The following is an 8,882-nucleotide window of genomic DNA, read 5'->3' as shown; positions in this document are numbered from 1 at the left end:
TTTTAAGAGTTTTTTTACGAGAGACTGTAAGAGTGTTTCGGAGGACCTAAGGGTCTATCAACTGATCCTTAAACCAGTTTTGAGAGCCTTTAAATAGCCTGAAACAGTCGATATTAATCTCAAGGGGATTTTGAAAGCCTCCTTTTATATTATTTAGAGCCTTTGAAGGCTGTTAATCTTCCCTTAAGGAATCTTAAAGGTCTTTTAAGAGTTTTTTTACGAGAGACTGTAAGAGTGTTTCGGAGGACCTAAGGGTCTATCAACTGATCCTTAAACCAGTTTTGAGAGCCTTTAAATAGCCTGAAACAGTAGATATTAATCTCAAAGGGTTTTTGAAAGCCTCATTTTACATTATTTAGAGCCTTTGAAGGCTGTTAATCTTCCCTTAATGAATCTTAAAGGTCTTTTAAGAGTTTTCAAAGGCTTTTAATAATCTTTGACAGCTTTACGAACCCATTTTGGTTAAAAACGCACCCAAAGTTAAGACGATATTGTTTTGGGGTTGAACAACTTCTCTTTCACTTGACATTGAACTTGGCACCCTTTTAATAGCTTTGAATGCAATTGGCATGCGAACTTAATATTGAGGAATGTGGGAGATGTTAACATTGATCTTTCAAGCGCGAAAACGTATTGAAGCGTAAATAAAAAAATTGAAAACTCCACTCACCTGATCAACTACCGTCTTTTTATGCCCTGAAGGCTGCACGGCTCCAATTACGCCTAACGTTAACAAAAGGAACGAAGTCTCCTAAAAGAGGAAAAATTCCCGTAGCCCTCACAAGGTTCGGTTTAATTAAAATCACTTACTCGAATTAGCATGTCGCACGGAAGAACAAAATTTACAACTGGACCGCCTATCGCCAGCACCCGATGCTGTCGAACTGATCTGCTTCTTTAGAAATGTATCAGAATTTCTTCCTATCCCTGTCCTTTCACCGGCCCAACCCGCAACATAAAACCGTACAGGTAATTCGATACGATCTTCGCGTCGTGCGTTTACTTTTCGCGATGGTAAAAAAAAGAGGCGTCTCCGTGTGCGAAGTGGCATAATTCAAAATCGGTGTTACCTTTCAAAAAATTCCCTTTCGAAAATGTTATGGGATTGACGTAAACTCGTCCATCATATTTGGTTTCGCCGGGAGCGCTCCTTTAAAAGAAAGTCGCGATCCGTTGACGTTTTGATGCGTAATTATGGGTTAAAAGCGTTTGGCAGGAAAAAAAATTGTAAACAATTTCACTTTTGAACGACGTCCGTTCGGATGACGGATGAAAGTGCTGGCAGTGCTAAACGGTTCAACTGCAACTCGATCGATTACGTAACTGAGAAGAAATCTCACCTCCAGAAAGTTTGGTCGTGGGATGCCAAGTTCATGGTCCAAAACGTTCTACGACCTCGACTTTTAAACAATTGGAGGGTTCTTCTTAAAGACTTTTTTCAAGATCAAGTATTTGGCTTTCAAGGTTTTGGAGAACCCTTGACCTCTAAAGGTCATCCAGAAGCTTTTAGAATCTCTTTTTTTGAAAACACTGAAAGGGTTCTTTATGTCTTTAAGACCCTTAAAATCGATTAAAGATAGTTGAGTACGTTTAAGGGGGTTTATTGCAATCTTTGAAGATCAGAGTCACCAAGGGATTTTAAAGGGATTTTCGAAGAGCCTTTAAGTATCCTAGACTTGAAGAACCCTTCGGTATGTCCCCTCCCTAAGAGCTTTTAAGAATTTACAAAGGATCTTATAAATCTCTTACGTTCTCAAAAATTCTCCAAAACTTTCTAAATGGTTTACGTTGACGGAAGCCTTAAACAGTTAAACTTTAAGCAGCTTCACGAAGGATCTGCATTATTAACTTCAAAGGGTTTCTAGCAGCCTTTGCGAGAGATGATTTAGAGCTTTGAAAGTCTCCATTAACCTTTAACAGGGTTTGTGAGACCTAAAGAGCCTTTAAAGATGTTTCAAACATTTAGAGACTGTTTGAATGTTTTTAAGGCTCATTCTGACCCTTAAAACTCCGGTTCTCAAATCAAGGAGAACCACACAAATCGAAGTACCTTTGAGTTGGAAGGCCTTGGTGAGTGTATTCACAAGTCTTAAATACTCTTAAAGACTTTCAATGCTCAAAGGGCCAATTAAAGACTATCAAATACTGTAAGGTCCTTGGAGACATTTGAATTCTCATTAAAAACCTTATTATTAATTATTAGTATTAATTTATAAACATTTTCTGATGATTTTAAGAATGATTAAAGACTCTTAAAGACCTTTAATAACCTTTAATATCATCAGAAAACGTTTATAAATCTTTGGGAGAAGCTCTTGTTCTTATAAAGGCTCTAGAAGATTGAAATATTGGAGATTAAGCAATTATTTACCCTTATCAATTATTAATGATGTTAATGGTGTTTAAAAGACCTTAAAGCTTCTTAACGATTAGGTCTAATAAATGATTTTAGTTGAAAAGACTCTTCCTGTTATCCCTTGACGTTTGTTAGAGAACCTTTTTGTAGGGTTCGTTAACTTGGCCCCCCACTAAGAGATTTCATAGTCGTATTGTTTTGAAATGAATGCGCTCGTTATGCGCTCATATGCCCACCGATAGTAACTCTTGCGCCATTATCGTTTTTTAGAAATCCTTACATTTTTGGGGCCAAGTGAACGTAGCCCCCCCCCCCACCACCACGTATTTTGTCTCTTGTAACTAGATCACCTGATACATTTGGTTATGCGCTCAATTGCGCCACTTGATTTAAGCCATAAAAAATTTTTATAAAGTGGAGGGTCTAACTTAGCGTTTTCAAAAGTTATTTCCGGAAGTGCGTTCATTTTAAAAATATTTTCATCGATTCGGCCTTCGGAGTAACTTCTAAATACAAATTTTTAAAAACCTACCTATTTTACTTTCCCAGAATCGTTTAACTAAAGCTCCCAAAAAAACACCCTGTATAGTGTTTCTGAAAGACTATAATGGCGCCAAGATTTTTGTTTACGGCGCATTTTAGCGCATGATGAAAGGTACGATGTAGTAGAAAAAACATGTTAAAAAACGTAACTTTTGAAAACGTTAAGTTAGCCCCCCCACTTTTAAAAATTTTTTTATGGCTTAACCGTAATGGCGCTAGCTTTAATTCAAGTGGCGCAATTGAGCTCATAACCAGATGTATCAAGTGGCACAAATACCGGTAGCAAAATGCGTTATGGGGGATTCCGTTCACTTGGCCCCTCCCAAATATATTTAAGGATAACCAAAAAACAATAATGGCGCAAAGATATCTTTTTACGGCGCATTTCAGCGCATACCTGAGAGTACAATTTCGTATGAAAAGATGTTAAAAAAAAGTAACTTTTAAAAACGTTAAGTTGGCCCCCCCACTTTTTGAAAATTTGTCACGGCTTAACCGTAATGGCGCTAGCTTTAATTCAAGTGGCGCAATTGAGCGCATAACCAAATGTATCAGGTGACCTAGTTACAAGGGACAAAATACGTACTGGGGGCTACGTTCACTTGGCCCCCCCCAATGTTTTTTCGGATTTCTAAAAAACGATAATGGCGCAAGAGTTATTATCGGTGGCGCATATGAGCGCATAAAGAGCGCATTCATTTCAAAATAATACGACTATCAAATCTCTCAGTGGGGGGGAGCCAAGTTAACGGACCCCTTTTTGTAAACCACTGAATATTACAGACTAAGAGCTCATGAAACCTGTTAAGCACTGAGCCTTTGCGGGGTAATAAAGACTTTAAAAACTTGACCTAAAAGGCTGTCAAAGGCCCTTAAAAGCTTTTAAGGACTTATCAAACATGTTAAAAGCTTCGCTTCTAAAGAATAATAAAGCTTTTAAGGGCTCTAGAACAACCGGAAAGGCTCTTAGAAGGTCCTTAACAGGTTTTGAAACCTTTTAAGGATCTACCTCTTAAAGCCACTCACACGCTAAGAGCTTCTTAAAAACCCCACACGAATAGAAGCATTTGTAAAGGTCTGGGGAATTCGATATTCGACCATTGATAGTTCTAAAAAAAACCTTAAGGTTTCATAATACGCCTTTAAGTGCATTAAAAGCACTTCAAAGTTCTTTTTTAAACAATATTTGATTCTAAAAGCCTCTTGGATCTTTAAAAGTTCTTAAATTCGTTTAAGATTCTTATGTGGCTTAAGTGAGGCGCTATGTGGCTCTTAAACGCTCTTAAAGGTATTTAAAGGCTCATAAAACACCTATTACCACTCATAAAAGCTCTTAGACAGGTTCTTTGGGTACTTCTAGGATTGTTAAGAGCTCATAAGGACTTTAAAAGACAAAGATTTGCCTCTTTAAAATTATTAAATGTTTTAAAAGTCCTTAAAGATTCCACAAGGCTCACAATAGCTGATAGAAACTCGGTTCTCAAAGAGAAGAGCGAATGTCAAAATTTGGAAAAGGTCTTGGAAGACTCTAGGGACACTTGGAAGCTCATCAAGATTTTTAAGGGTCTTTTAAAGGCATATAAAAGCATTTAGAGGTTTCTCAGGTTCTTTTAAAGAACATTAACAATTTTTAAAAACCTTCTAAGTGCTCTAAGGGCATGGAGCCTCTTGAACTCCCTTTAAAGGCTTTGGAGACTCGTAAATAAATTTTCTCATGTGCAAAGGCTCTTTAAAATTCAGATGCTAGACGACCTTCAGGATTATTTTTAAGCTTTTTTAAAGTATTTTAGAGAGCTCTGTAAAAGTGCCTCCTTAAGCCTCCAGGAGACTAGGCAAAAACTTTCAGGAGGCCTGCAGGGTTTACGAATTGTTCTTCTTTCTTGATTAAACGTTTAAGGGATTATGTAATTTTAAAATGCACTTTAAATGGCTTTCAGAGCTTTGCATTCTGTGGAAGTTCCCACGAGTTTACAAAGGTCTGCAAGGGGTTTTTGACATGTCAATATGTAACTAGTGGCTGCTTTGGTTTTGAATTTGTGATAGGTGCATTTGTTCGCAATAAAACACAGCGAATAACTTTTCTTCCGCCAAACTTTGCGTTCGTCACGAAGATAAAGTTACCAGGGTGATGCAAAATATCAACTGTACCATCGAAGCCATCTGTTTTCATATTTCTAAAGGAAGCGGCGTTTTCCAGAGTGAAATAAGACCAATTGAAACCTGAAAAGGATCCCATCCACGTCATTTACTGTAAGTTACTTGAAATATTTTGATTTGTATAAAGTAGTGGTCGGTTATCTTTAGGAATTTTGTTTGAAGTAGAATTTTAATATTCCTATAGGAATCGACCTATGAGAACCATTTGCATGAATAGATTCTGTATTATATTATTTATTGATGACAATAAAAAAAACAAAGGATTCTGATTATTTTGGTATTGCGTTTAATTTTAGATACCATTCCTTTGGTTAGATCGGTTTATCATTCACAGGTTTGTGTGTATTTTAAGCAGGATAATGTACCAGGGACTTTTTATGTATTAAATAATGACAGTTTAGATAGCCATTATATCCAAAGGGTCTTCTTGTACGTAACGCCCTGTTTCCGCATATGCGATGAAGATATCAAGAGGCAAACCCGTCCAAATCAATCATTTGGTTCTTGGTAAGACTCAATTAAGTGCGGTTGTTCACCGAAGATGCCACAATTTCTGGTTACGATTTGAGTTGCATTGTGATTGTGATTACACGTCGCATTTAACCATCTCCTAGCACAATTCCGACCACAATTGGGTGACACACATTTACCGAAACAATAAAAATTGAAGAATTCTTCATTCTCAGCTCTCGAGACAATGCCCAATCATAAATTTATAAGACGCTTAATTAAAAGTGACAGTCGTACGGTCAACATTGATCCATAAACGAAACCAAACTTTCACTATGTCCGTCCGCATCGAGACAATTAAGAAAAAAATTCGATTTCAGTATACTGCACGAGTACCTATAATAAGAAAAAGTAATTGACGATCACGAACTTGCACCTGCTCGCTGAGTGTTGACAAATATTCCCAACGAAATCGGTTACGAAACCTCAAATTTGACGGACCACCATTGGGATCGCTGAATCGTACAACGTTAATTAATTAGTTTCGAACGTGAAATTTAACAGGTTTCCTAAACTGGAACATAACTAATCGGGGAATTGATGCTCGTTTTTTATAATGTTGGTGTTTTGCGTTCAACCGCATCTAGGTCGATGTTGCGGTAGGTCAATCGATTTAAATTTTTACGTTACCTACTTTTGTCTTTTCGAGTCGATGGAGATTTCTGTGTAGCTTCTGATGTAGTCTATGCAGTTTCTTGGATTCTTCAATCCTGAAAGTAACAACTGAATTCATGGATTCGCTCCTGTGAATCCCCAAATGGGCATGCATTTATTTTCACAAACGATTTTTAAATCGCACACTCGGCCAGCCCAAAATACACACGACCCTAAATTTACTGGGTTCGTAAACACACGTGACAAAATTACAGCCGTCTGGTTTCATCCACGTGGGTATTCCTACAAGCCTAACGTTGTGCAGGTGAGTCCGACAATCTTCAAGCGTTACAAGCCTAAGCGAGATCAGAAGGTCTGGGACTATCTGCGTCCGGTTTTTCATTGCCACTGAGCCCGGAATTGACTGGTCACTCAACAACGGAGGGGAAAATTCCCAAAGCAGGTTCGGGCCCGACGAAGATGAAGAGAAGAAGAACGGAAACGTTTACTGTGTGGTGAGAGAGAAGAGAATCTAATATGGAGACGTGGAAAAGTCGACAGAACGAAATAGATCAAGAAAGAAGTAAATGAAGGGACAAAAGATGAAGAAAGAGTGCAAAAAAAGAAATCCAACGGAGTGATGAAGATGAGAACAAGGAGAAAAAGTCAAGATGGATAAAACGAGGAAAAAAGGGAAGAAAGGTATATATTTAACGTTAAACGGTGTGAGTAGTGCAGCGCTTCTTCATTTAAAAAGAAAAGTGATCATTAAATCCTCGACAATCTAATAATTGGCCTTGAAAGTAAAGATAAACACTATTAAGGACAAGTTTTTTTCCTACTTTCGATTACTATTAGTAAACTTATACCCAAATGAGCGATGGGTATGAACGAATCGTCGACATACTTCTTGTTCTGGTGTACAAAAAAGGATAAATTAAAAAAAGTAGTTCAACTTCAATCGACAAATTTTCGCTTTTTAATATAGATAGTAATTGAATTGTTCCTTTATATAGTACACCGAACATTATTATGTTTAAATAATCTGTAACCAACACTTAAACAACCCTTTAATAGTAAATTTCCGTCTGCTTCAAGTTTGCGAAATTTTTAAGTCATTCATATCTGCAAGTAAAGCACTCTTGTATTGCGGGGGTTGTTCCTTAACGTAGTACACCGAACATTTTTGTTTTTTTGATAGATTATGTTTAAATAATCTGTAACCAACCCTTAAACAACCCTTTAATAGTAAATTTCCGTCTGCTTCAAGTTTGCGAAATTTTTTAAGTCATTCATACCTGCAGGCAAAGCACTCTTGTATTGCGGGGGTTGTTCCTTAACGTAGTACACCGAACATTTTTGTTTTTTTGATAGATTATGTTTAAATAATCTGTAACCAACCCTTAAACAACCCTTTATTAATAAATTTCCGTCTACTTTAGGTTTGCCAAATTTTTTAAGTCATTCATACCTGCATGTAAAGCACTCTTGTATTGCGGGGGTTGTTCCTTTACGTAGTACACCGAACATTTTTGTTTTTTTTAATAGATTATGTTTAAATAATCTGTAACCAACCCTTAAACAACCCTTTATTAATAAATTTCCGTCTACTTTAGGTTTGCGAAATTTTTTAAATCATTCATACCTGCATGTAAAGCACTCTTATTTTGCGGGGGTGGTTCCATTACGTAGTATACCGAACATTTTTGTTTTTTTGATAGATTATGTTTAAATAATCTGTAACCAACCCTTAAACAACCCTTTATTAATAAATTTCCGTCTACTTTAGGTTTGCGAAATTTTTTAAGTCATTCATACCTGCATGTAAAGCACTCTTGTATTGCGGGGGTTGTTCTTTACGTAGTACACCGAACATTTTTGTTTTTTGATAGATTATGTTTAAATAATCTGTAACCAACCCTTAAACAACCCTTATTAATAAATTTCCGCCTACTTTAGGTTTGCGAAACTTTTTAAGTCATTCATACCTGCATGTAAAGCACCCTTATATTCATTGCGGGGGTTGTTCCTTTACGTAGTACACCGAACATTTTTGTTTTTTTGATAGATTATGTTTAAATAATCTGTAACCAACCCTTAAACAACGCATCATTAATAAATGCCCGTCTACTTTAAGTTTGGGAAGGTTTTTGTCATTCATACCACCATGTAAAGCATTCTTATATTGCGGGGGTTGTAACTTTATGTAGTACACCGAAAATTTTTATTTCTTTGACAGATTATGTTTAAATAATCTGTAACCAAGCCTTAAACAACCCTTTAATAATAAATTTCCGTCTACTTTAGGTTTGCGGAATTTTTTAAGTCATTCATACCTGCATGTAAAGCACCCTTATATTGCGGGGGTTGTTACTTTACGTAGTACACTGAACATTTTTGTTTTTTTTATAGATTATGTTTAAATAATCTGTAACCAACCCTTAAACAACCCTTTAATAATAAATTTCCGTCTACTTTAGGCTTGCGGAATTTTTTAAGTCATTCATACCTGCATGTAAAGCACTCTTATATTGCGGGGGTTGTTCCTTTACGTAGTCCATTGAACATTTTTGTTTTTTTGATAGATTATGTTTAAATAATCTGTAATCAACCCCTAAACAACCCTTTAATAATAAATTTCCGTCTACTTCAAGTTTGCGAAATTTTTTAAGTCATTCATACCTGCATGTAAAGCACCCTTATATTGCGGGGGTTGTTACTT

This window comes from Photinus pyralis, unplaced genomic scaffold (genome assembly GCF_008802855.1).
Source record: "Photinus pyralis isolate 1611_PpyrPB1 unplaced genomic scaffold, Ppyr1.3 Ppyr1.4_LG9, whole genome shotgun sequence".
NCBI classification, from domain to species: domain Eukaryota; kingdom Metazoa; phylum Arthropoda; class Insecta; order Coleoptera; family Lampyridae; genus Photinus; species Photinus pyralis.
Note: the sequence above shows the minus strand (reverse complement) of the source record.